This window comes from Rhamphochromis sp. 'chilingali' (assembly GCF_963969265.1).
Source record: "Rhamphochromis sp. 'chilingali' genome assembly, chromosome: 1".
In the NCBI taxonomy this organism is placed as follows: domain Eukaryota; kingdom Metazoa; phylum Chordata; class Actinopteri; order Cichliformes; family Cichlidae; genus Rhamphochromis; species Rhamphochromis sp. 'chilingali'.
This window is the reverse complement of record NC_137929.1, coordinates 11,173,853-11,201,596: the sequence shown is the minus strand read 5'-3', so window position 1 is coordinate 11,201,596 and position 27,744 is coordinate 11,173,853. Positions and strand designations below refer to the sequence as shown.

General features: G+C 43.8%; 2 protein-coding genes and 1 long non-coding RNA gene across 10 annotated transcripts in view; all 3 read right to left on the bottom strand.

Annotated features, from left to right (window-relative positions):
* The window catches only part of LOC308403590 (uncharacterized protein), a 67,079-nt gene extending 60,250 nt beyond the window's left edge, over positions 1-6,829 (bottom strand). The window contains exon 1 of one of the 2 annotated variants that reach the window (XM_080893145.1): positions 6,731-6,829. The gene's annotated coding sequence lies outside the window, so the exon portion shown is untranslated. The remainder of the gene's footprint in view (positions 1-6,730) is intronic. The other variant, XM_080893147.1, reaches the window with a different exon arrangement.
* Positions 1-27,744, bottom strand: part of LOC308403394 (NACHT, LRR and PYD domains-containing protein 12-like) — a 1,254,170-nt gene that overhangs the window by 437,532 nt on the left and 788,894 nt on the right. The gene's annotated exons all lie outside the window — the stretch shown is intronic.
* LOC308403858 lies at positions 12,042-17,388 on the bottom strand. Of its 7 annotated transcripts, XR_013972982.1 has the most exons (6): positions 17,199-17,387; positions 17,006-17,105; positions 16,652-16,900; positions 16,265-16,370; positions 12,584-13,430; positions 12,042-12,258 (listed from the first exon to the last, which is right to left on the bottom strand). It is a non-coding gene; the product is annotated as an uncharacterized lncRNA (long non-coding RNA). The 7 variants fall into 7 exon arrangements; XR_013972981.1 differs by having other exon boundaries at positions 16,652-17,105; positions 17,199-17,388; XR_013972983.1 differs by having other exon boundaries at positions 17,006-17,385.

Sequence of the window (27,744 nt, the reverse complement as noted above, 5' to 3'; positions counted from 1 at the left end):
CACGTCGCGAGAGGATGAAGCCCACGCCACGTGCATGGTCTTGGGCATGGCCAGAGTAGAGCACCATCTTTCCATCACTAACCATCTTCCCACTTCCTGCCCATCGCATTTCTGAGATGCCCAAGATGTCCATACGGTACGAGTCAAATTCATATAGAAGCTGGGCCAATTTACCTGTTTGGTACAGAGTCCGTACATTCCATATTCCATAACGAGTAGTTTATTTTGGGTTGAAAATTGGTCGACGCATCGGGGAGTGGATGACTCGAGGGCTTTTCTCCACTGTCGTCATTAAGGGTTGCCGATCATCTTCGCCCTGATTCAGTCGATACTGAGATTCACTTGCTGTTTCCGTAGCAATTGGAGCTAAAAGAGGCTGTGGTCGGTGCAGCAGAATCGAAGATTGGTCGCCGACGGGGCGGCTTTAAGGAGCGCTGGATCTCTGACCGTTCATGGGAACTTATAGATCAACGTCGCTTGGCAAAGTCAGTTCGGGACCAGGTGGCCTTTGACCCACATGCTTCTGCTGACCAGCGTGAGAGGGCCATGGCCACCTACCAAGACCTTGCCCGACAGGTCAAACGCAGCTGCCGGCGTGACAAGCGTGAATGGATCGAAGCTAAAGGCATCGAAGCCCAAGAAGCAGCCGATCGGAACGATACCCGAACCTTATATCGCATTGTACGAGATCTAACTGGGGCTCGTGGTGGCCGCGGTGTTCCAATCCGAGACAAAAATGGACGTGTCCTCCTTACTGCAGCTGAACAAGAACAACGATGGGTCGAACACTTCCGCGATACTCTGAACCAACCTGAACCACCCCAACGGTTCGAGGCCGAAGACCTGGCACCTTCCATGGATCTTCTTCCTGTCGATATCGGACAAATCAGCATCACTGAAGTCAAGACAGCGATCTGACTCCTCAAGAGTGGAAAGGCCGCAGGCCTGGATGAAATCCTCGCCGAAATGCTGAAGCATGGCGGACCCCATCTTGAAGCCGCCCTTACAAGACTCCTAAACGCCTGCTGGTCAACATCACATGTACCCGATGATTGGACAAAAGGCACCATTATCAAACTTCCAAAAAAAGGTGATTTGGGTGACTGTAACAACTGGCGGGGCATCACGTTGCTGTCGGTACCCGGGAAAGTGTTTTGCCTCGCTCTTTTGAATCGGCTACAACAAGCTGTGAACGAACGATTGCGAGAAGAGCAGGCTGGGTTTCGGAGTGGCCGGTCATGCGTCGAGCAAATCTTCACCCTCCGCATGATCATTGAACAAACATTGGAATACCAAAAGAAGATTTCTATTAATTTCATTGACTTCGAGAAGGCTTTTGACAGCGTCCACCGGCCGACTCTATGGGCTATCCTACGCCACTATGGAGTCCCTCAGCAGTTTGTAGATGCCTTTCGTTGTCTCTATTCCAACTCCGGTTGCTGCGTCCGGACGGATGACGGCTGCACAGATTTCTTCAATATCAATACTGGCGTCCGACAAGGATGCGTGCTATCCCCTTTCCTCTTCCTGTTGGTAATTGACTTCATCATGCGACGATCAGTTGACCAAGCTGGCATCGGTGTGCCCTGGCACGAAGCGCGTAATCTCACTGACTTGGACTTCGCAGATGACATCGCTCTGCTGGGCTCGACTCAGGAAGACCTCCAAAAGTTGACCGCGGCCCTGCAGAGGGAGGCAACGAAAGTTGGATTAAGAATCAGCGCCAAAAAAACCAAGGTACTCCGAGTTGGCTATGCACGTGCCCGCATTCCTGTCATGATCAACCAACAATGTGCTGAAGAGGTGGAGAATTTTACATATCTTGGCAGCATCATCTCGAATGACGGGGTCTCTGATCGGGATGTCGACGCCAGAGTAGGGAAGGCAGTTGGTGTCCTGCGACGTCTCCAACCTATTTGGAACTCGACCTTCCTGAATGTAAGGGTCAAGATCAGACTACTGAACTCTATAGTCTTCCCTACTGCACTTTACGCTAGTGAAACCTGGCGCTCAACAAGTGCAATTATTCAACACCTGAACGTGCTTCAACAACGTGGCTTGAGGCGAAACCTGAGAATTTCCTACTGGGACCGAATAACAAATGAGGAGGTCCTACGAAGAGCAGGCACACGCCCATTAGCCGATGTTGTTGCAGAAAGGCGCTTTCGCTTTGCGGGACATATTTTACGCCTACCCCCTCATCGCCCAGCTAAGATTGCCATGACATGGCGTCCACGCACTGGCAAGCGAAAGCAAGGCCGACCAAAGATCACATGGCGTCGAACATTTATGGACGATCTGAGAACTGTCGCCATTGCCTGGGACGAAGCTGAAGCAGTCGCTGCTGACCGACATCGATGGAGATCACTAGCTGCCCGATGCGCCGCTCGGCGTAGGAGGAACTAAGTCTAAGTAAGACTGCAGCCGACAGGGACCCGCCGTATTAGCCAGAGGTCCCTTTACTACGGTTCGGAGCCGCGGACCTTCAGTAATAGTAATAAATCACAGCAATAGTACATTCATGTGTTAGGAGGTGGTGGGTAGGTGTATTGTTGTTGTTTGGGTTTTGTTTTCCTTTTTGGCATAGATAGGTGAGGCGGGGCTTGATGGCATTCCGGCACACCTGCGGCACATCGGACGTCATCAGTGAGCGCTTTTATGGAGCCGAGTCACGGACGTCTGGTGTCGGAGTATTGCTGCTGTCACAAGTGGTAACGTGTTAGTGCAAGCTGAATCTGCTGATTCCACGCTGTGGAGCTGCATGTTTTAAGGATCCACTTTTTGCCTGCTTCTCTTTTGTTTTAGCCTGTTCCGCTTCCTGCTCGCCTGCCTCGTTTTTGGTGTTGGCTACTGTGGATCCGCGATGGAGAGCTACGTTCCATCAGGCTGTCATCACTGCTGCAGCTGTAGTTTGTGTTTCAAGTAAGCTCTCCAACTCTCCCCGTCCACTTTTGTTTAACTTTCGGCTATCAACGGTACTCCGTAAACTCAGTTTTGTTCCTCGTTGTCAGGTAGCTCCGGTGCGTCATCTGCATACCTCGGCTTCGTCTCATCTCTTCGGTGTTACTCTCCTGGCACATTTTTATCTGTCACTGTATATAGCCCCCTTCCTTGTAAATATTCCCTATTCTGGTATATAAACTTGCATCACAACTATCCTGTGCCCGTGTGTGTTTCTGCCACTTAATCCATCCGTGTAAGATTACCTAACATCATGTAGTTGTAAACAGCATGATAATATGTTAAGTAATCAAAAGTATTCAGAATACGTTACTCTCATCGAATAACGTAATGGAATACGTTACAGAATACATTTTGGGGCATGTATTCTGTAATCTGTAATGGAATACATTTTAAAACTAACCTTCCCAAAACTGTTGGTGGCACTGCACTCAATTGGTTAGGTTTATTTGTCAGAACTTTCTCTGTCAGCCTTCTCGGTTCCAAATCATCTTCTGCTCCTCTGTCATGCGGCGTCCCACAGGGTTCAATTTTAGGGCCATTGCTCGTTTTACTGTATTTATTGCCTCTGGGTTCCATCTTTAGAAGGCATGGGATCGCATTTCATTGTTATGCCGATGACTGAGAAATTCATTTGCCACTGAAGCAGAAGGGTGTCATCTGCATAAAACCTCTCATGACATGCCTAGATGACATTAAAGCTTGGTTGGCTCTAAACTTTTTAAATTTTAATGAAAAGAAAACAGAGTTGTTGGTGTTTGGACCCAGTGGTCCCTGTGAGTCCTCCTCTGTAGATTTGGGACCCCTGGAAGTCTATTTTAAATCTGTTGTTACTGATCTTGGTTTTAAGTTGGACATGATTTGAAATTGGAGAACCAAATCAGAGCAGTGGTGAAGTCCAGTTTTCATCATTTAAGGCGACTGGCAAATCTTTTCTTTCACAGCAGCATCTTGAAACAGTGATCCATGCTTTTATTTCTTCCCACCTGGACTGTAACGCACTTTATGTGGGGGTCAGTCAGTCATTGCTCTCACGTCTGCAGCTGGTTCAAAATGCTGCTGCACGACTCCTAACAGGAACTTGTAAAAGAGAGCATATAACCCCTGTGCTGGCCTCCCTGCACTGGCTGCCTGTGTCTTTTAGAGTTCATTTTAAAATTTGTGCCGTTTGTCTTTAAATGCTTTCACAGTTTTGCCCCGCTGTAGCTCTCTGAGCTTCTTCATCTCCACACACCGTGTCAGTCTCAGGTCAGCTGACCAGCTGCTCCTGGAGGTACCGAGATCCAGGAGGATTTTATTTTTTCTTTCTTTTATTTGGCTTTTATTTATACCTTATGTAATTTTATTGTGGGGGGGGGAGGGGGGTTGGATTTCACAAGGAAGTCAAACAAAATGCAGTAATTTGCAAAACATGCTGCTAAACACAGCAGTAATACAAATTATTCCACCTGCTGAAAAGTGGATCTAATGTGGGCGGACTCACACTTAGCAAATAAACCTGTGATGTGAGAATGTAATCAAACTGTTGATCAGAGGCAAAGTAATTTAAAGTTTATGATGCTATCGTCTAATGTTAGCTGACATGATGTTAGCTTGTAAACTTATGTTGTTGTCTGGGTCTCATGTCTGATCTGATGATAATAACTGTGACAACACAGAGATTAAATAAAGGACGTTGGTGGGACTTCTTATGTTAGAACTACAACTTCAGTTAAGGAGTGAGACGTAAGGTGACAAGGCGAATGAAGAGAATGAGAAAGAAGTAACTGGGAAGAGAAAATGAAAACAAAAATTTGAAATGATCAAATTTGTGTTAACAGATGATGGTGATTTTAAAAATTCAAGTAATTTAAAGTTTTTATCCTATTTGTTGTTGTTTTTTTCATATTATTCTATTTGCAAGAGGTTATTAATAAAACAGGTTCTCTTTCTGGTTTCTCTTTTTGGACGCACTCTCTACAGCTTATCACATCCAAAATGGCGGATGTCAAGTACAAAACCTCGACAGAAACAATCAACAAGAATTTTAGCATCAGTCCAAAATAAAACTGTCCAACTACAGAGTTTTAAAATCCAACTAAATTATGAACAGAGATCTTTTACAAATAGGCTATTGATGAAATGACAGTGGTAACAAAAACGTACACATCCGCGCACACAGACAAAATGGCGGGAGAGCGTTTAACGGTCGATCTCATGAGTCCGTTACCGTGAACTATGGAGCGGCAGATTTGTGCTGGAACTGAGCTGCACACAGCTGATGTTAGCCAGGAAACATTACACACTGCTAACGTTACCTTCGCACGGAGCTCCACACGGAGACGATCAGCGTCAGGCACAAACACCAAGTTCAGAAAAGAGGAACTTTGAGCAGGAAGGAAAGAGTCAGAGCGGCGTTTGAGGACACGTTTACAACCACGAACATCAGAATCTGTCTGTGCTGCATTCAAGTGCAAGTTGGAAACTCACTAATCTCTGTCATGTTGTCCAAAGATGATTTATTTCTGCTGGTTTTCTTGTTTGAAACACAAACGTGTCAGCACTTTGTTGTTCTTCACCCTGCAGCATTTGAATATTTCAGGAGTAAACTGATCATAAATTCATGAAGTCATGACTGAAAGTGCAGACTGAGAGTGGATCACATGATGTTTGAGGTGTGTCATGTTCAGTATTGTCACACATGTCTAGATTGTCCCTGATATCATAACTGCTCAAACACTGATGATTATATTTGAAGAATTATTCCTGATGGCAGCAAAGTTTGAATGGAGCTCTCTGTCTGTGCTGATTTGTCGCCCTCTGGAGGTCAAAGCACAAACTGCATGATGTCACTGTAACCACCACAGTGACAGGAAGTGTTTTTAAATGATGAAATATGTCAGTGATGCTGATAGTGTGTTCATCACAGACGTTCAGGCTTCGTGTTGACATGAATCAAAGTTAATGTCATTATGGACCAAGGACAGTACTCTGGGTCTCCTGCAGAACAACTCGAGCTGTGATACCTGAATGAAGAGCCTCTGCTGCTTTAAAGAAGGAGGCTCGAGGCAGAGGTGAGGTGCAGACCAACCAGCTTTTATTCAGCAACTTTAACAGAAGGATCAGAAAAATAAAACTATACAGCACAGTGATGCTGACTGAAGCCACAGCATTAAACTAAACAAGCATCTGATCATCTTTAACAACATCTAATAAATAATGACAACTATTTAATCCTGTATTTCCTACAATAAAGCCTGTTCAGATATTTGTTGCTGATGGAAATGTAAAAGGCTCCCAGGAACCAAAGGACAAAAACAGAGGCAACAGTCACAACTGCAAAGGATCCCCTAACACATAAACTGGTTCGAAGATATTTTCTAGCTCTGCAGAGGAGCTTGATTGCATGGACAGTAAAAAGTGGATTCAATAACAGCAGCGAGCGCTGAGTGATATAACGGTGCTGCGAGCAGCAGTGCAAAGGCTCACACAGAGACAGCAGCTACACTGTGTGTGGATGTGATCCACAGTCACAGCTGTGGGTTTCAGTCAGTGTGTCTCTAACTTCATGGTCACATTTCAAAGCTTATTGCAGCCAGAAGATGTTCAAGTAAAAGATTTATTGCTGTACTCGTCTACCAGGATAACAGGAGGTTCATAAAGCTGTGTAATACTTCAGCTTTACATCATGGAGTTGTAGTTGTGTCCCTTTGTGTTTATTAGTGTGTTCACACGTCTACTTTAACTTCACTCTGTAATGAAAGGATTCAAATCACTGATAAATACATACATGCTGACTCTGAGTCTCAGTGAAGGAGGAAAGGATGGATGAAGGCAGCCTAGTGTGGGTCATGTGTGTCCAGCAGGCATCCAGGGCCTGGATCCATCTGTAACAGGAAGACAAAGTCCAGCCTGTAATCATCCTATCAGGCACAGCGTTTCCATCCAGCATCCTGACTACGCTAACAACCCGTCAAACGTCTCCTCTGGTCCACAGAAGTCACACTTCCTGTGTCATGTTTACCTTTTTAAGTGTGCTATTCAAGCCTGTGTGACCAACTCTGACTCTCCAGATTCCATCCTGGTCTCTGCTGCAGCTTCTTCTACACGACTGTTTTCTGTATAATAATATCTGCCTTTCCCGTCTCTGTCCCAGTGTGCCTGCCACTCGTCCTTCATCTTTACCTTCATTATACTCTTCACCTCACTTTCACTGTATTTTATAGTCAAACCTGCACGACTTCTTCTTGCTGCACCTTTTTAAACTTATCGTCCTGTTCATTGCATCAACACCGATATTCACAGGGAGCCATAAGAAATCCACTTCTATCCCTCTGTGTTTGATTCTATACAGTAAATGAAGTATATCAAAAACAATATGTTGCCTAGAGTCTGAAGACATATCACCTGTGCTCACTAGCACGCTGCTAGTGAGCACTATATGAACCTGCTTTTAGTCGCCCCTCCTCCCTCGCCACAAGCTTCCTTTACAACATAATTTATAAAAAACAACTTTATTGACAATCAGCAATAACAATTACAGACAGTCTAGAAGAAGAATCACATGATCAAGGAGCAGAAGTTTATGGTTTTAATAGCTTTTACATTTTGGGAAAGTTTTAAAAACATTGTTTGGTTTTCTTTCTAAAGCGTTGAAAGGACGGCTTTGCATCAGAAAAGTAAGATCAGCAAATGAATCCATTAAAGTTCTTTTGCCTTGTTTGCAAAAGAAGCCAAACAACATTTGTGTTACAAAGAGAGACTTCAGAACAGATCAAAGATCACAAACATCAGGCACTGATGGAAACAGCCAAACACAGAAACAGAGGCACCAGCAGGTGAAGGAGGCCTGTTGTAGAAATGACTCTGAGTGCTCAGGTAGAAACGCATGAAGAACCAGTGCGTCTAATATTTGGAAACCAATCTGTGTTTGAGCGTCCTGGATGAAACACAGATCATGTTGCAGAGCGAGGACGTCGTCTTTCTTCCCGAGTGTGTAACTACAGGACGTGTGCAGAAGGTTTAATCGTCCTCCTGACAGTTACTGATGAACGAGTCCTTCAGGGAGGCTCCAGGATCACTGTGGCTTTTACCAGCTGCTGCTAAACTGAGAGGTGTTGCTGCTTCATGTGTGAAGATGTTTGCATGGCTTTAACAGTGCAGACTTTCCTCATGTGCACCCATTTCATATGTTTTATTGTGATGTTTAGTAACATCTGCTTTCCTCCTTCAGGCAGACGATAAAGTGAGCTCAGCCTTAAACATGTGGAGAGAACGTTTGACCGACAGTCCTGGGACGACTGCAGAACAATGGTTTGTTTTTAATGATAAAGTTTCATAATGGAAATAAATGCTGAGCCTGTTTCATGATGTTCGCCCTGCAGCATCAGGCAGGATCAATACTGTAACAAACGTGTGTCACAGTTATAATGACTTTAAATGAAGACTTGGGTTGGATGGAGATGTCAGCTGGATTTGTGCTGACTGTCACTTTAAATGTTTTCAGTTCTGTTCAGCTTCTAAATCTACTTTTGTATAATGTTTGCTGAGTTTTGCACTTCATGACGCTTTTAAGAAGAGCCAATAAATCCTGACTTTACACAAAAATAAAGGTTTAATGTGTTTAGTGTGACAGTGGAGGAGAGCGCACATAATACGAGTCATTAACAGAATGGTGACAATTATAATCTGTCTCATTTTAGGAGCAGCTCACAGGCACAACAGACTACAGAGCAATCAAAGCACCAGTTAAACGTCCATGTGACCAGCTTACAGCCAATGAACAATCAGTCCCCACTGTCCCCACCAACATCACTGTACTGGAAAGACTGTGCTGCCATGGTCAGAGATGAACTGGTGCTAAAATGTAAGGCAGCTGATGTGTGTGGCCTTAGCAGCACAAATGCATCACGGCTGCAACGCTGCAGTGTGTTTAAACATTTGAACATTTCTGTGGCTTCAAACCAGCAGCTCCTCTGTACTCAGTCGTGTTTGTGTGTCTGTCAAAGTGATTGTTGTCTTTAAAAAGCCTTTTGTGTTTGGGTTTTGTGAGCAGTGCCGAGCTTCTCTGTAGTCTAAGCTGAGTCGATATATTTGATTCCATGTTTGGTGTGATTTTCAAAGTCAGCAGCAGCAAACGCTGAACAAGCAAAGTTTGGGCCCATCAGAGACAGCAGTGGATCTGCTGACCTGTAGGTGTTGGAGGTGTTTGTGTGCAGCTGTGGGTCAGTCAGCTTTATTTCACTTATCCATGACAGAGCGCTGTTAGCTGTGAGTTAGCATCCACTGAGCTGTTTCATCTACTCTGTCACTGCCAGCAAGCAGAGCCCAGGGTTGGCTTCATAAGCTGGACGTGGCCTTGCTCAAGGGCACTTTAGCACCACGTTCCCAGCAGTAACAGAGGGATTCAAACTGGTGACCCTGGAGTAGGAATCACCCAGAAAAGTCACCTTATGCCAGAAGTTTTAGTGAGACGGGAACAACATTACAGCTCTGATGTCATTGACCTGTGCAGTGAAAACATATTGAACTGTGAGGACACAGCTTATAGGTTCAACACTGACCCTGGGTCAGCATGTGCAGGTGACATGGTGTTGGTGTCACCACTACAGACAGCTCAGGTTCAACTGGCTCTTCTTTGATTTGCTTCTATAGCACAAAGGTTGACACCAGTCTGGTCCAGTTAGCATCTGAATCCATAAACGTGTGAGCTCGTCCCACCAGAGGACGTCAGCATCATGGGGATAATGTCTACAGCAGGAAAACACAGGGACAGTTGGGTTTGCTGCACATCTGGAACACACAGTTAGCTCAGATATGTTCATGTCGCTAACACCAATACAGCGACTGAGTGCTCTATAGCAGCTAATGCTAACAACTGTAACACTGCTGTTTGTCATGGTTTTCAGACCAAATGATAACAAAACGTTGGGAAAAGTGAAATATTGGAACATGAAATCATAAATTATTACATTTAAACAACAATAATACAGCTAAATTTCCCCTGTTGGCTCATAAGCTGCTCACCTGGATGCTACATCAGTGCAGTCCTCTCTGAACATTAGATAATCAACACACACACACTTATTGTTGAGAGGCTGACTTCACTAAACTCACAGAAACTCTTAAGAAGCTCCTCAAATGATGACTTTGGAGTTTTGTGTTACTGTCAGTGTATAAAAGCTAGAAAAGGAAGAAAAGCAGGAGAAATGATCAAAGTGCTGCTGTGTGCAGGAAGAACTACAACATGTTAGTGAGAAACACAAACAGGGTGTGAAACACACTCCAGACGAAACGCTGTGTGCAGGCTGTCTGTGACTTCCTGTATCTCTGCCACAGACTGGGACAGACACCAGTGAAACCAGTCACTGTGGTCATGTGCTTGTAGCCAGCAGCCTGTGATGTGAGGCTGAAAACTGGTCTAGGCAAACCACTTGAAGGAACTGCAGCATCTAATATTGTTGAATTGGGGAAAGGAGGGCTAGCAGCCAGAACTGCACCAGAGTGACGGCTAAACTGGGGGGGCTGAGAGGGTGATTGACATGTTGCTGGATCAATCACTGGGAACTGCTCATGTTGCTGATGTGTTTGGGGAATGGCTTGTAAACCGCAAACAGAGGATTTGCTTTCATCAGAGACAGTGTGAATTGAAGATCTGGAGGAACTGCGAGAATGGGGAGGAGATGACTGAATCAGGAGTTGCCTAATCTCCCTCATTGTCATCAGGAGTTCCCTCATCACCTCATCTTGATTGGTGGGTAAAGGAGCAGGCGATGTCTCTGGTAGACTTCCTGACTCCCCATCAGGATCCTGCAGCCCATGTGTGTCTGTATCACTATGCTGGCATTCTGTTTGACTCTCTGTATCACATCGAGCACTTCTACTTCCAGGATACTGAACGTCATACTGCTGCAGGTGGGCAGGAGGTCGACTATCACGACCGGAACGTCTCAAATCTTCAGTCAATGGCTGCTGTGAATCCATGACGCTAATGCTACTCCGGCTCGAAGGACCATGTTTTGGAGGAAGGAAGGTTCAGGGTTTCAGTAGTCATCATCATGGGCTCATCGGATTAGAATGAGAATAAGCAGTCATTATTTGCAGGTTTTGTCGTTTTATTGTATAACGGGTAAAGGAAAGAAAGACACACATGGACTGCTCTCTCTCAGCTGCCGCCCCATGTGGGAGTGAAGAAAAAGTGAGAGGTAGGTGAGTGCAGTCCTTCTATAACGAGTGACAGGTAAGTGCAATTAAGGCCAAGCACCACACCCAATCAAAGGTGAGGAAAAGAAACAAGGTGCATCTGGTGAAGTGAATGTGCTAGAAGGTGAGCCTTTAAGACAGCCTACATCAGTAAGAAATGCCAAATTATATACACAAAGTTACAGGAATCACCACTCCTGTTGTTCATGATGATTTCAGTAACGTCACATAATAACATGTAAGATCCTGTAAGTATAGTCTGCCTGTGTCTTTTCTCTGCAAATGAACATTTTCAGCCAATATAGGTAATACATCAACATGGCTTCTATCTATCTATCTATCTGAACTCTGTGGACAAAACTGACTCAGTAAAAAACAGAAAAGAAGATCCCATGTAGATCTGTATTATGTAGAAGTTCAGCCCAGCAACCAGTTCAGTTCAACACAAGTTTAAATGATTCTATCTGAACTCTGTGGAGCCTGATCTCAAGCTTTTTGAGTCTGACACAGAAACCAGAGGATCTTTCTGTGTCTTCAGATTCACTGTGATCCAGTTATGGGAGTGATTTCAGCCCTGAGTGATCACGCTGATGTTTGCACAGAGCAAACAATGAAGTGAATGTTTGGGCACATTGGTAACAGTGAAACAGTTTATTAGTAACGTGGGATCGTTTGTGTGCAGAGTATGAACTGAGATTCCTGAAGCTCTTGTCACACTGGTCACAGCTGTAGTTTCCTTCCATGTGTGCACGTTCATGAATGTTACGATTACTTGAATGTGAGAAGCTTCTCTCACAGTGTCTGCACTTGTGTGGTTTCTCTCCTGTGTGGACTCCTTTGTGTGTTTTAAGCTGACCTTCAGTGGTGAAGGATGACCCAGAGGTGCTTTTTAACCCCACTGTGAATCAGTTCATGTCGTTTTAAATCACTTGGTGTGGTGAAGCTTCTCCCACATTCTTTGCAGTATTTCAGTTTGTCTCCAGTGTGTCTACGTTGATGTGTTTTAAGGGCAGCTTGCCGACTGAAAGTTTTTCCACAGAGGTCACAATGAAAGTCTTTCCCACCACCACAGTGATGACAGGGTTGAGAACTGGATCCATCTGTGTCGCTCTGCTTCTAAACAAAGACACAAAGACAGTGTAAGTCAGTCCTTCAACATTTGTATCCTGAACGTCGCCTGAAATAAAGAGCATCTATGCAGACGTCCAACTACATTTCACTGTTTCAGTTAACACACTCAGTTTACTGGGCTGCAATAACTACAATACTACCACCATAATACTACAGTAATACTAAAATCATAACTGAAAGGAAAATCTGAATAATCACTCAGAGCTGCTTTTCCATGCAGTAGAATTGCTAACATGCTAACACAGTTTAATGAGCAGAGTTGTTCCAAACAGTCAGGCTAAAATGACAAGATAACAATATAAATACATACCTCACAGTAGCTGCACTTGTAGAGTCTCTTTCTGGTGTGGATCTGTTGGTGTAGTCTCAGGTCATGTGGAGATTTAAAAGTCTTCTCACACAGGTCACATCGACAAGGTCTCTCCTCAGTGTGGGTAAACGTGTTGTTGTAACTGTGCGTCTGTTGTAAAGTATTTGCCACACTGTTCACAGCAGTACACATCATGTCTGGTGTGAATGCGTAGGTGTGTATTTCGGCTCCCTCTCCGGCTGAAAGTTTTTCCACAGATGTCACAGCTGTATGCCTTAATTCCAGAGTGGGTAACTAGATGACTCTGTAAGTGGCTACTGTGAGTAAAAGCTCTGCCACACTGATCACAGCTGTACGCTTTAACTCCACTGTGGACGAGTTGGTGTTGTTTTAGGGAACGCTTCAAGGAAAAAGACTTTCCACACAAGTCACAGCTGAACGGTCTCTCTCCAGTGTGGATGACCTGATGCTGTTTTAGTTTAGCCCTCACAGTAAAACCCTTCCCACACTCGTCACAGCTGTATGGCTTAATTCCAGAGTGGGTAACTAGATGACTCTGTAAGTGGCTACTGCGAGTAAAAGCTCTGCCACACTGATCACAGCTGTACGCTTTAACTCCACTGTGGATGAGTTGGTGTTTTTTTAGGGAACGCTTCAAGGAAAAAGACTTTCCACACAAGTCACAGCTGAACGGTCTCTCTCCAGTGTGGATGACCTGATGCTGTTTTAGTTTAGCCCTCACAGTAAAACCCTTCCCACACTCGTCACAGGTGTGTTTTTTCTCTCCCTTTCTTCTGTGAGGTTTGTCAGCCTCCTGAGAGCGCTGACTTCTGGCTCCATGTTGGTCCTGCAGTGACAGAGATACAAACAGAGGCAGTGAGTGAAATGCAGTCGTGGAACAAACTCAACCTTCAAACTCCATTAACACTAGTTTTAAACCTGAAGGTGGAGCGTGACACCAAACACCTTAAAGGTCTCTTATCCCCACCTGCTGGTAGTTCTAACACATTACATCCAACCTGCTGTTAAAGATAATTCATGACTGTTCAAACACTAAAATCATGCCCATCACTCCTGATTGTACACACACACACACACACACACACACACACACACACACACACACACACACACACACACACACACACACACATTATTTTATAATTTAGATTATTTTGTTTTTTCCTATTACATATTTCTATAATTTGTATAGATTTATACAGAATTATTCAGTGATAATAAATCCTATGTTTGTTTATTCTAAAGTAACCCCGTTAGCTTCCACAACAGATTTTGCTCGTCTTCCGTCAAATACTCACATAAAATATTACACAATAAACTGGATTCAAGATATCCACATAATTTCACTCTTACATCCACAGTGAGGTTTCACAATTGTTCAAATATAAGCAATCAATAATAATAATAATAATATCAATAACATTGAGGCACATTACACAAATTTCAAAAACAAATCATGTCTTACAATATTTACAACAACTAAAAGCTCTGTAAATCGGCTTTTAAGTGTTCATTGAAGTTTTGAATAATTCTCTAATTTTTTAAGGCAACTTATTCCACTTAAAAGTTGCTCTAAATGTAACAGTTTTACAAAACGTTACTTTTAACTCGAGCATTTACTAAATTGCAGCTTGTTGAAAACTGTGTAATATGATGATGTATTTCATCTGGATACTGCAGCTGAGCAGAATAAATGTGGTGTGTTTAACAGAATTGCTTTCTTTAGAACTACAAGTAAGCCATAGAATATTTTAGCCTGTACAGGAAGCCAAGAAAGGTTATTATGCATTTGATCAATATTAGTATAGTATGAACATCTTCACACATCTGGACGCCTTATTCTGGACTAACTGAAGTCTGTTAAGATCTGTCTTATTAGCTGCTGACCAAATGATTGAACAATACTCCAGATGAGACATTACTAGTGCATTAATGACATCTTTCATAATGAAGAAGTGATACACAAAGAGCATTTCATAGCCATAGCTATGCCTTGTTGGCAGAGTTATGTGACATTAGTGATGTTTGTACTTTCAGCGTTAACTTGGTTTTAAAGCCTTTAAAATATACGCCGTTCAATAGTCGACCTTAATCTGACAGAGAATGTGATGATTTTGTGGATAATTAAAGTCAGTCATATATCCACAAACACAACAAGCTGAAAGTCAGTGATGCTGCTCGGTTTGCAGTCCTGAACATCACGGCACAAGCAGGATCCACTGCACTGTTAATGTTAGCTGTGTTATATTGCTGCCTCTGTTCGCTGGTGTCGAGCCAAACGCACTTTAACGTGTGTTTGAACGAGCTGACGGTTCACTCGTTAAGCTGAAAGAAAGATGCTTTAATCACAGCAGTCACACATGTGTCCACTGCACCATCTGGAACTCTTCTTGTTTACACTCGTAATAACACAAACACTAAATCCTGCTTCTCTGCTGCTGTTGTGTAGCAGTGTGTACACCTGAGACTGTCACCTGTGTCTGTCCTGCACTCTCTCTGTGTTTCTTTCTCTGTGATTGTGGAATAAAAGTATGAACATGTGTTTATAAGTTACACTTGTGTTTGAATCCTGCAGCTTATCACACATTTGATTTCCATGTGTGACGACTGCAAGTGTCCAGAGTGAGGACAGACTGAGGGAGCCACTGCTGCACATCATCTGTGAGGCTTTGCAGCCCTGATGATCCACCAGGACAAACTCAGCAGTGTGTGAGGAAGAGGAGGAGGAAGAGCCAGCAGCAGCTGACAGATGGAGAGAATAGACAGACTGTTCCCTGTTTGTGAAGGACTGCTAGGAAAGTTTAACATAACTGTCTGTGCTGAATCAATCTTATTAGGTAATGTTCAAATAATGTGATCATCCCAGTGTTTTCAGTGTGGGAGAAAGTACTCAGGGCCTTCAAGTTACACACTATGAAAGGCAGCAATAAGTTTAATGTTCAGAAACCTAAAGTCTGTATCAGCAGCAGAATGGAGCTCAAAATAAATGTTGGTTTCAGTTCTATGAAGCTTTGAGTATTTTGGATCAGCAGCTTCTGTGTTTGTTGCATCATATTGCTGTAACTGTTTATATGCTTTATATATTCTGAGCTAAGTTGATCTATAGTGTTACATGATACACTCTAATAGAGGTACGAGAGAAGAACATTTTTGTACCTATAGGAACATTTTTTTTAAATGTTCCCTTAAAAGTACATTACTGGTCTTTAAAAGTCCAGAAATGCCCCTTTAAAGGTTCAATTTGAAATAAAGTACAAATCTGTATTATAAAAACTTAAGCAGCAACTTCTCCAGGTTCCAATATTTATGCAATTCTCAAACCTTTTGGCCACGACTGTATAACCTCTTCTGAAGTTTAGTGGATATTATACATGGTTATGCTCAGGATGTGTCGGCCAGTTTCCACTGGAAACGCCTTTTGGTTAAACTGTCAGCGAGGAACTTGCATTTGCACTGTTACATTTTTATATAACTTTAATGCACATAAACAACAGCTGCTTGTTTCAGTGAAAATACATTGATGGGTTTTTAATAAAGTTGTGCAGCTGTAAAGTATTTTGTCTGGTGTCAATTCTATCGTCAGCTACATCGTTATGGCAAATGTTCAAATGTATATGGTGATAAATATCTTTGGTCATATGGTCCTGCTCTGTCTGTCACCTTCTGTGTTGAGCTCATTGTTTCCTCTGTAGTGGCTGAGCTGAGTCCAAGTAGCTGAAAATGTTCCTCTGCTGCTCCGTCAGACTCTCCTCCTCCTGCTGATCAGCTGGGACACAAAACAGATCTTTGTTAGGCTCCACACTGCACTGAAGAGTCAAAGTGTCTCATATGTTCATCTGACAAGTAAAAGAACACATTTTTGTTTCCCGAGGTGGGCAACTTGTTGGAAACAAACACAAAAGGTTTGAGCACTGATACCTGCCATTGCTGCCATTGAAAGATGCAACGCCAGCAATGTGGATTGTCAAGACTCAAACCAATCATCAAGCAAAGACAACAGGGATCATTTGTTTCTCTTTATTTAGCATTCACAGCATTTGTAGTTGCCGTCTGTGCAGGGGAAGTCCACGCACACTGTGTGGTACCGCCATCCGCAGAAGGTGCATTCAACCTCTGTAAGAGAAACGAGATTGTCTGAGACTGAAATGATATTCACTAAAGAAGTGGTGATTTGTAAAACTTCACATTTTGATCCGGGACGTACTCTGCATGAAAACAAGCGCTCACTCTTCCTGCTCAACAAATGACAAGGGCGGAGCCTTATACCACGTGATACAGAAGCTGTGCCGTGTGATGCTAAAATTAGCAGGGAAAAAACAACGGAGAGCACGTCAGGGATGACGAGAAAGTGACAGGAGAAAATCCGTGCCGGTCAACCACCCAAACATCAATAACGGGAACCTTATACAGCGCTTCCCTATACACGTCGAACTCCCGCAGGCACAAAGACATCACGGAGGCTATCACTTATCACCTGACCAAAGATATGGCTCCATCAACACTGTGCAAAACGAGGGATTTAGGAAAACGATCAACACCCTAGACAAACGCTACACAGTGCCGTCCCGCAACTATTTTTCTATTGTTGCACTACCTGCTCTGTACACGCAGCGTCGAGCAACGGTGGAGACGGAATTTCAAGCAGGACAACATTTTGCTGCAACAACAAAACGTGAGACATTTGTTGTTTTATGTTTATTTATTGTTATGAGAGAATCATGATCTCAATTCTAAGCCAAAAAAATCGTGATTCTCATTTTATGCAAAATCGTGCAGCCCTAACATTAACACAAAACTATTGTTTCACCAGAGAAACACACATGATTTAAATGTAGCATATTTGCAGCACTGGAGGCCAGGATTACTGAATTGGAGACTCGGCTTCGCACCCTTCATTCACCCGTAGCTAGCCAGGCCCCTGTAGCTGGTGCAGCCGAAAATAGCGTAGGCCCCGCTAGCTGTTCCCCGGCAGGTCCCAAGCAGCTGGGGAAACAGGGAGGCTGGGTCACGGTGAGGAGGAAGCATAGTCCTAAACAGAAGCCCCAGGTACACCACCAACCCGTTCATGTGTCTAACCGTTTTTCCCCACTCGGCGACACACCCGCCGGGGGTCAAACTCTGGTAATTGGCGATTCTGCATTATTAAGGGTTTTTAATGCCATCCTTCTGGCATGTGATTCTGGTAACCATGTTGTTCTTGTCTTGCTTGACCTAACTGCTGCGTTTGACACCGAAGATCACAATACTCTAATTCCTCAATTAAGTGATGTGGTGGGTATTGGTGGCCAGTGTTGGGGAGTAACAGAATACATGTACCGCCGTTACGTATTTAGAATACAAAATATGAGTAACTGTATTCCGTTACAGTTACCGTTTAAAAAGGTGGTATTCAGAATACAGTTACTTTGTTGAAATAAATGGATTACACTGCGGTACTATGGGCTCAAAATGTGGTCATAAATATTTTGTACTTGTAAAAAAGATTTGTATGTGTAAAAAAGATTTGTGTGTGCGTAAAAAAGATTTGTATGTGTAAAAAAGATTTGTGTGTGTAAAAAGAATTTGTGTGTGCGTAAAAAAGATTTGTATGTGTAAAAAAGATTTGTGTGTGCGTAAAAAAGATTTATATGTGTAAAAAAGATTTGTGTGTGTAAAAAGAATTTGTGTGTGCGTAAAAAAGATTTGTATGTGTAAAAAAGATTTGTGTGTGCGTAAAAAAGATTTGTATGTGTAAAAAAGATTTGTGTGTGTAAAAAGAATTTGTGTGTGCGTAAAAAAGATTTGTATGTGTAAAAAAGATTTGTGTGTGTAAAAAGAATTTGTGTGTGCGTAAAAAAGATTTGTATGTGTAAAAAAGATTTGTGTGTGCGTAAAAAAGATTTGTATGTGTAAAAAAGATTTGTGTGTGTGTAAAAAAGATTTGTATGTGTAAAAAAGATTTGTGTGTGCGTAAAAAAGATTTGTGTGTGGACTTAGAAAAAAAAACCCTGCAAGTTACAAGTACGGATTTTTGACCCTATTTTTCTTCCCTTCATCTGATTGGTCAATGTCATGTCAATCACAAATGTAACAATCCAATCAGAGAACAGATGGGTTTGGCTGTCGGAGCGGCGCTGTTTTGAACTGCAGGTCCTTGAAGGGTGATACCGTTTGAAGCTGGAGGATCGCTATATAAATATCCGATAGCAGCTAGGTCCCCTAACTTTCAGTAGCTGTTGAAAGGATAAAGTTGTGGTATATCAGTGGTTAGAAATAACATTATTACTTTAGGATTAATTTAACACAAAGTCAGGGCTGACCCAGGACCATTGCTGTGAGTCACAGTGCGCAGCATAAAAGTCCTTTCACATCGGATGCAGGATACGCTGCTAATGCTAACTAAAAGCAAAGGATCCAGAATTTGTTACGCTGGCTGCTGGGCTCTGTGGGTTTTTGCAGCAGCTCTACCTGTACTAGATGCACCTGCTCCTTGTCTTTTCTATCTCTGACTTTATGTCCTCTACAAGAGTTTTTTTTTTGCTAGTTCTTCAAATGTTCAATAAAAACATGTATGCTAATTCATAACGAAGAAAGCTTTGTAATGAAGACTGTCATTTCCAAAACACTGCCCGCCCCCACCCCGCGGTCCGCAGCGCTGTTGAAAAGGCTGTGGAAGTCCCTGTATTAAACACGTAGACCTGTGACACAAAAATCACCAAACTCGGACGACCACAGACTGTTTTCCTTCGTGGTGATGAAGGAAAAGGCTGGGTTGGCATGTAAAAGGGCATTTATTCCCTTCAAAGACCTGCAGTTCAAAAAAAGCGCCCCTCGACTGTCATGATACGTTGTGTGGCAGGCAGGAGAAGGACCCAATAGCAAAACTCACAGACACGGGGATGAACTCAAAATCACAGCTTTAATGCTGGAATGGCAGAACATAGGAAATACAAAACTAAACTGGGAAAAGTAAACTAACATACGCAGAGAGACACAGGGAGATCCACACAACATGAGGGAGAACACGACGCCGAACAGAGGGAGACTCAGACAGAAATACACAGAGGGTAAACGAGGAAAGTGGGCACACACGGGGAACACAGGTGACACTGATAATCATAACGAGACAGGGCGGGGTGAACTGAACATGACATGTAGAGGCACAGAGGTTCTGACAGGAGGAGAGAGAGCACGGGGAAAACACAGACATAACGGGCTGGGGAAACATGAAACAACCACAAAGGGAGACGAGGGCTCATCAATACATAGAGGGCACACAGGGGGGAGAGAGCCATGAAGGGAAAACACTTAGGGAACAACACAACAGGGCAACTCAGAAGACATGGCCTAAATAAGGAACGAAATACAAAAATACAAAGAACTAAGGATACTGGGCCCACATGGCCCAGGACCATGACATCGACAGCCAAACCCATCTGTTCTCTGATTGGATTGTTACATTTGTGATTGATGTGACATTGACCAATCAGATGAAGGGAAGAAAAATAGGGTCAAAAATCCGTACTTGTAACTTGCAGGGTTTTTTTTTCTAAGTCCACACACAAATCTTTTTTACGCAAACACAAATCTTTTTTACACATACAAATCTTTTTTACGCACACACAAATCTTTTTTACACATACAAATCTTTTTTACGCACACACAAATTCTTTTTACACACACAAATTCTTTTTACACATACAAATCTTTTTTACGCACACACAAATTCTTTTTACACACACAAATTCTTTTTACACATACAAATCTTTTTTACGCACACACAAATCTTTTTTACACATACAAATCTTTTTTACAAGTACAAAATATTTATGACCACATTTTGAGCCCATACGGTACTTTCCTGTTTCATCTTGTCGCGGGTCAGGACTGTTTGGGTTTTGTTTGACAGCTACGTTCTGTTGTTCCAGGCGGCAGCGTTACGGTTGCCATGGTTACAGGGTGACACTCTCTCTCTGCGCGTTTCCTGGGTGAGAGAGCGCCTTTTTGTTGTTGCTGTTGTTGTTGTGCTAAGCTAACAGGCAGAATGCTACAGGTATAGCTCTAAAGAATGTAGCCTGATGGGCAGTGTAGTCCGTGCTGCAGGGAGAATTGGCTGTCATACCCGTTATGTGTCTGTGAGCGAGGGAGGGAGAAAAAGGAAAAGTACGAGTTGTCATTGAGCAAAAACGGGAGCTGGAAGCATGTAAATATAATAATAACCACTGCAGCCAACTTCAGGTAAAGTTTACATTTGGCAATTAGCAGGTAGTGATCCGAGTCAATGTCGGCTCCACGCCACACTCTTACATCGCTAATGGTGGATGCCCAGCGGGATGATATGCAGATGTAGTCGATCTCGCTTGTATATCTGCCACCGGGGGCCTTCCACGTCGCCTTGTGTATCCGCTTGTGGCCGAAGAAGGTGTTCTTGATGGTCAACCGGTTTGCCGCACAGAACGAGATCAGCCGCCCACCATTTTCATTTGTCATTGCTGCGATTCCAAATGGGCCGATAGTCGATTCCAGGCCGTCCCGGTTACTGCTTATTTGCGCGTTGAAATCTCCACCCACGATCAGCAAATCATGACGCAGGGAGTTGTCAATGGCATCCTGGAGCATTGCATAGAACCCATCCTTGTCAGTATCGTCAGCTTCTTCTGTTGGAGCATATACTTGAAGAATTGTGACTTTCACATGCCTAGCTTGGAAACGAGCCAAGATTAGGCGGTCTGAAATGGGCTTCCAGGCCAGCAATGATGTTGTTGCACGTCGCGAGAGGATGAAGCCCACGCCACGTGCATGGTCTTGGGCATGGCCAGAGTAGAGCACCATCTTTCCATCACTAACCATCTTCCCACTTCCTGCCCATCGCATTTCTGAGATGCCCAAGATGTCCATACGGTACGAGTCAAATTCATATAGAAGCTGGGCCAATTTACCTGTTTGGTACAGAGTCCGTACATTCCATATTCCATAACGAGTAGTTTCTTTTGGGTTGAAAATTGGTCGACGCATCGGGGAGTGGACGACTCGAGGGCTTTTCTCCACTGTCGTCATTAAGGGTTGCCGATCATCTTCGCCCTGATTCAGTCGATACTGAGATTCACTTGCTGTTTCCGTAGCAATTGGAGCTAAAAGAGGCTGTGGTCGGTGCAGCAGAATCGAAGATTGGTCGCCGACGGGGCGGCTTTAAGGAGCGCTGGATCTCTGACCGTTCATGGGAACTTATAGATCAACGTCGCTTGGCAAAGTCAGTTCGGGACCAGGTGGCCTTTGACCCACATGCTTCTGCTGACCAGCGTGAGAGGGCCATGGCCACCTACCAAGACCTTGCCCGACAGGTCAAACGCAGCTGCCGGCGTGACAAGCGTGAATGGATCGAAGCTAAAGGCATCGAAGCCCAAGAAGCAGCCGATCGGAACGATACCCGAACCTTATATCGCATTGTACGAGATCTAACTGGGGCTCGTGGTGGCCGCGGTGTTCCAATCCGAGACAAAAATGGACGTGTCCTCCTTACTGCAGCTGAACAAGAACAACGATGGGTCGAACACTTCCGCGATACTCTGAACCAACCTGAACCACCCCAACGGTTCGAGGCCGAAGACCTGGCACCTTCCATGGATCTTCTTCCTGTCGATATCGGACAAATCAGCATCACTGAAGTCAAGACAGCGATCTGACTCCTCAAGAGTGGAAAGGCCGCAGGCCTGGATGAAATCCTCGCCGAAATGCTGAAGCATGGCGGACCCCATCTTGAAGCCGCCCTTACAAGACTCCTAAACGCCTGCTGGTCAACATCACATGTACCCGATGATTGGACAAAAGGCACCATTATCAAACTTCCAAAAAAAGGTGATTTGGGTGACTGTAACAACTGGCGGGGCATCACGTTGCTGTCGGTACCCGGGAAAGTGTTTTGCCTCGCTCTTTTGAATCGGCTACAACAAGCTGTGAACGAACGATTGCGAGAAGAGCAGGCTGGGTTTCGGAGTGGCCGGTCATGCGTCGAGCAAATCTTCACCCTCCGCATGATCATTGAACAAACATTGGAATACCAAAAGAAGATTTCTATTAATTTCATTGACTTCGAGAAGGCTTTTGACAGCGTCCACCGGCCGACTCTATGGGCTATCCTACGCCACTATGGAGTTCCTCAGCAGTTTGTAGATGCCTTTCGTTGTCTCTATTCCAACTCCGGTTGCTGCGTCCGGACGGATGACGGCTGCACAGATTTCTTCAATATCAATACTGGCGTCCGACAAGGATGCGTGCTATCCCCTTTCCTCTTCCTGTTGGTAATTGACTTCATCATGCGACGATCAGTTGACCAAGCTGGCATCGGTGTGCCCTGGCACGAAGCGCGTAATCTCACTGACTTGGACTTCGCAGATGACATCGCTCTGCTGGGCTCGACTCAGGAAGACCTCCAAAAGTTGACCGCGGCCCTGCAGAGGGAGGCAACGAAAGTTGGATTAAGAATCAGCGCCAAAAAAACCAAGGTACTCCGAGTTGGCTATGCACGTGCCCGCATTCCTGTCATGATCAACCAACAATGTGCTGAAGAGGTGGAGAATTTTACATATCTTGGCAGCATCATCTCGAATGACGGGGTCTCTGATCGGGATGTCGACGCCAGAGTAGGGAAGGCAGTTGGTGTCCTGCGACGTCTCCAACCTATTTGGAACTCGACCTTCCTGAATGTAAGGGTCAAGATCAGACTACTGAACTCTATAGTCTTCCCTACTGCACTTTACGCTAGTGAAACCTGGCGCTCAACAAGTGCAATTATTCAACACCTGAACGTGCTTCAACAACGTGGCTTGAGGCGAAACCTGAGAATTTCCTACTGGGACCGAATAACAAATGAGGAGGTCCTACGAAGAGCAGGCACACGCCCATTAGCCGATGTTGTTGCAGAAAGGCGCTTTCGCTTTGCGGGACATATTTTACGCCTACCCCCTCATCGCCCAGCTAAGATTGCCATGACATGGCGTCCACGCACTGGCAAGCGAAAGCAAGGCCGACCAAAGATCACATGGCGTCAAACATTTATGGACGATCTGAGAACTGTCGCCATTGCCTGGGACGAAGCTGAAGCAGTCGCTGCTGACCGACATCGATGGAGATCACTAGCTGCCCGATGCGCCGCTCGGCGTAGGAGGAACTAAGTCTAAGTAAGACTGCAGCCGACAGGGACCCGCCGTATTAGCCAGAGGTCCCTTTACTACGGTTCGGAGCCGCGGACCTTCAGTAATAGTAATAAATCACAGCAATAGTACATTCATGTGTTAGGAGGTGGTGGGTAGGTGTATTGTTGTTGTTTGGGTTTTGTTTTCCTTTTTGGCATAGATAGGTGAGGCGGGGCTTGATGGCATTCCGGCACACCTGCGGCACATCGGACGTCATCAGTGAGCGCTTTTATGGAGCCGAGTCACGGACGTCTGGTGTCGGAGTATTGCTGCTGTCACAAGTGGTAACGTGTTAGTGCAAGCTGAATCTGCTGATTCCACGCTGTGGAGCTGCATGTTTTAAGGATCCACTTTTTGCCTGCTTCTCTTTTGTTTTAGCCTGTTCCGCTGCCTGCTCGCCTGCCTCGTTTTTGGTGTTGGCTACTGTGGATCCGCGATGGAGAGCTACGTTCCATCAGGCTGTCATCACTGCTGCAGCTGTAGTTTGTGTTTCAAGTAAGCTCTCCAACTCTCCCCGTCCACTTTTGTTTAACTTTCGGCTATCAACGGTACTCCGTAAACTCAGTTTTGTTCCTCGTTGTCAGGTAGCTCCGGTGCGTCATCTGCATACCTCGGCTTCGTCTCATCTCTTCGGTGTTACTCTCCTGGCACATTTTTATCTGTCACTGTATATAGCCCCCTTCCTTGTAAATATTCCCTATTCTGGTATATAAACTTGCATCACAACTATCCTGTGCCCGTGTGTGTTTCTGCCACTTAATCCATCCGTGTAAGATTACCTAACATCATGTAGTTGTAAACAGCATGATAATATGTTAAGTAATCAAAAGTATTCAGAATACGTTACTCTCATCGAATAACGTAATGGAATACGTTACAGAATACATTTTGGGGCATGTATTCTGTAATCTGTAATGGAATACATTTTAAAACTAACCTTCCCAAAACTGTTGGTGGCACTGCACTCAATTGGTTAGGTTTATTTGTCAGAACTTTCTCTGTCAGCCTTCTCGGTTCCAAATCATCTTCTGCTCCTCTGTCATGCGGCGTCCCACAGGGTTCAATTTTAGGGCCATTGCTCGTTTTACTGTATTTATTGCCTCTGGGTTCCATCTTTAGAAGGCATGGGATCGCATTTCATTGTTATGCCGATGACTGAGAAATTCATTTGCCACTGAAGCAGAAGGGTGTCATCTGCATAAAACCTCTCATGACATGCCTAGATGACATTAAAGCTTGGTTGGCTCTAAACTTTTTAAATTTTAATGAAAAGAAAACAGAGTTGTTGGTGTTTGGACCCAGTGGTCCCTGTGAGTCCTCCTCTGTAGATTTGGGACCCCTGGAAGTCTATTTTAAATCTGTTGTTACTGATCTTGGTTTTAAGTTGGACATGATTTGAAATTGGAGAACCAAATCAGAGCAGTGGTGAAGTCCAGTTTTCATCATTTAAGGCGACTGGCAAATCTTTTCTTTCACAGCAGCATCTTGAAACAGTGATCCATGCTTTTATTTCTTCCCACCTGGACTGTAACGCACTTTATGTGGGGGTCAGTCAGTCATTGCTCTCACGTCTGCAGCTGGTTCAAAATGCTGCTGCACGACTCCTAACAGGAACTTGTAAAAGAGAGCATATAACCCCTGTGCTGGCCTCCCTGCACTGGCTGCCTGTGTCTTTTAGAGTTCATTTTAAAATTTGTGCCGTTTGTCTTTAAATGCTTTCACAGTTTTGCCCCGCTGTAGCTCTCTGAGCTTCTTCATCTCCACACACCGTGTCAGTCTCAGGTCAGCTGACCAGCTGCTCCTGGAGGTACCGAGATCCAGGAGGATTTTATTTTTTCTTTCTTTTATTTGGCTTTTATTTATACCTTATGTAATTTTATTGGGGGGGGGGGAGGGGGGTTGGATTTCACAAGGAAGTCAAACAAAATGCAGTAATTTGCAAAACATGCTGCTAAACACAGCAGTAATACAAATTATTCCACCTGCTGAAAAGTGGATCTAATGTGGGCGGACTCACACTTAGCAAATAAACCTGTGATGTGAGAATGTAATCAAACTGTTGATCAGAGGCAAAGTAATTTAAAGTTTATGATGCTATCGTCTAATGTTAGCTGACATGATGTTAGCTTGTAAACTTATGTTGTTGTCTGGGTCTCATGTCTGATCTGATGATAATAACTGTGACAACACAGAGATTAAATAAAGGACGTTGGTGGGACTTCTTATGTTAGAACTACAACTTCAGTTAAGGAGTGAGACGTAAGGTGACAAGGCGAATGAAGAGAATGAGAAAGAAGTAACTGGGAAGAGAAAATGAAAACAAAAATTTGAAATGATCAAATTTGTGTTAACAGATGATGGTGATTTTAAAAATTCAAGTAATTTAAAGTTTTTATCCTATTTGTTGTTGTTTTTTTCATATTATTCTATTTGCAAGAGGTTATTAATAAAACAGGTTCTCTTTCTGGTTTCTCTTTTTGGACGCACTCTCTACAGCTTATCACATCCAAAATGGCGGATGTCAAGTACAAAACCTCGACAGAAACAATCAACAAGAATTTTAGCATCAGTCCAAAATAAAACTGTCCAACTACAGAGTTTTAAAATCCAACTAAATTATGAACAGAGATCTTTTACAAATAGGCTATTGATGAGATGACAGTGGTAACAAAAACGTACACATCCGCGCACACAGACAAAATGGCGGGAGAGCGTTTAACGGTCGATCTCATGAGTCCGTTACCGTGAACTATGGAGCGGCGGCGGGGGGGGGGGGGGGGGGGGGGGGGGGGGGGGGGTTGGATTTCACAAGGAAGTCAAACAGAATGCAGTAATTTGCTAAACACAGCAGTAATACAAATTATTCCACCTGCTGAAAAGTGGATCTAATGTGGGCGGACTCACCTGTAGAAGAAGGGTGGAGGTTTTGTCTTGCTTTGTTTGTGCAGGAGCAGAAGGATGACAGAGACTAAAGGGGGAGGCTGTAGCTTCACATGAGTGTGAGCTGCAGACTGAACCCTTTGGTTGCTAATGTTGAGTCACTGATTTTTGCATTAAGAAAATTGTGTTTTATTAGCTGTGTTTTAATTAAGGTATCACATTATATTGTTGGGAATGTTAAATGCTAAAGTGAAGAAAAGCTTCGTTTTCACTCATGACTGAACACGTTACTGTTAACCGTAGCAGGCCACTGTAAAAAGTTTAATGGTTATAAAAAAATAAATTAAAAAAAAAACCCTCTACTGAGGTCTATGAATAACAGGGGAATGATAGACTTGTCACACTCAAAATGGAAATATGTAATGATAAACACTGGTCCCCGCCTTTTGGGTGGTTTCTTGAAAATAGTCAGCAATTTAAAAGTAAGATAGAACCGACAGGGGCATGTGCTGAGAGGTGGTGCTGCACAAGAACCAGAGCGAAATAAAGAAAATTATTGTGATTAGCTTTAATAAATTCAAACTAAAATGTACCATTACACTCAGAGGATCAATATGAAAGACAATATATGCTAATTTTGTTTGTGAGTACATGGCTGGTGACTGTTCTGTCCTGAGCCTTTGTTTTTACAGCACCCACTTGGCCACACCAACAGTTTCTTGCCACCGAAAGGGGGTACTGGCAAAGAATGGGGAGGAATATCATCAAAACTGGGAAAGGTAAGCCCCAAAGGGGGTGATAACGTCATAACTTTCACTTATGGTCAAATTCTCAAAATTTGACCCCGAACTTGAAAAATTCTTAAAAACATTTAGAGACAGAGTGGAGGTTTAGATAAACACATGTCACAAACCACATAAGGCTGGAGCACTTGAATCGATAAGATGGTGACTTGATAAGCTGCAAAATGTTGATCATGTTGATTATGTTTATTCCAGTGTGCAGAGCAAGATTATTATTATTAAAGAAAACAAATGAGATAACGAAAACTAGAAGTGGAAAAACGTTTGTGTTAACGAAATAAAATAA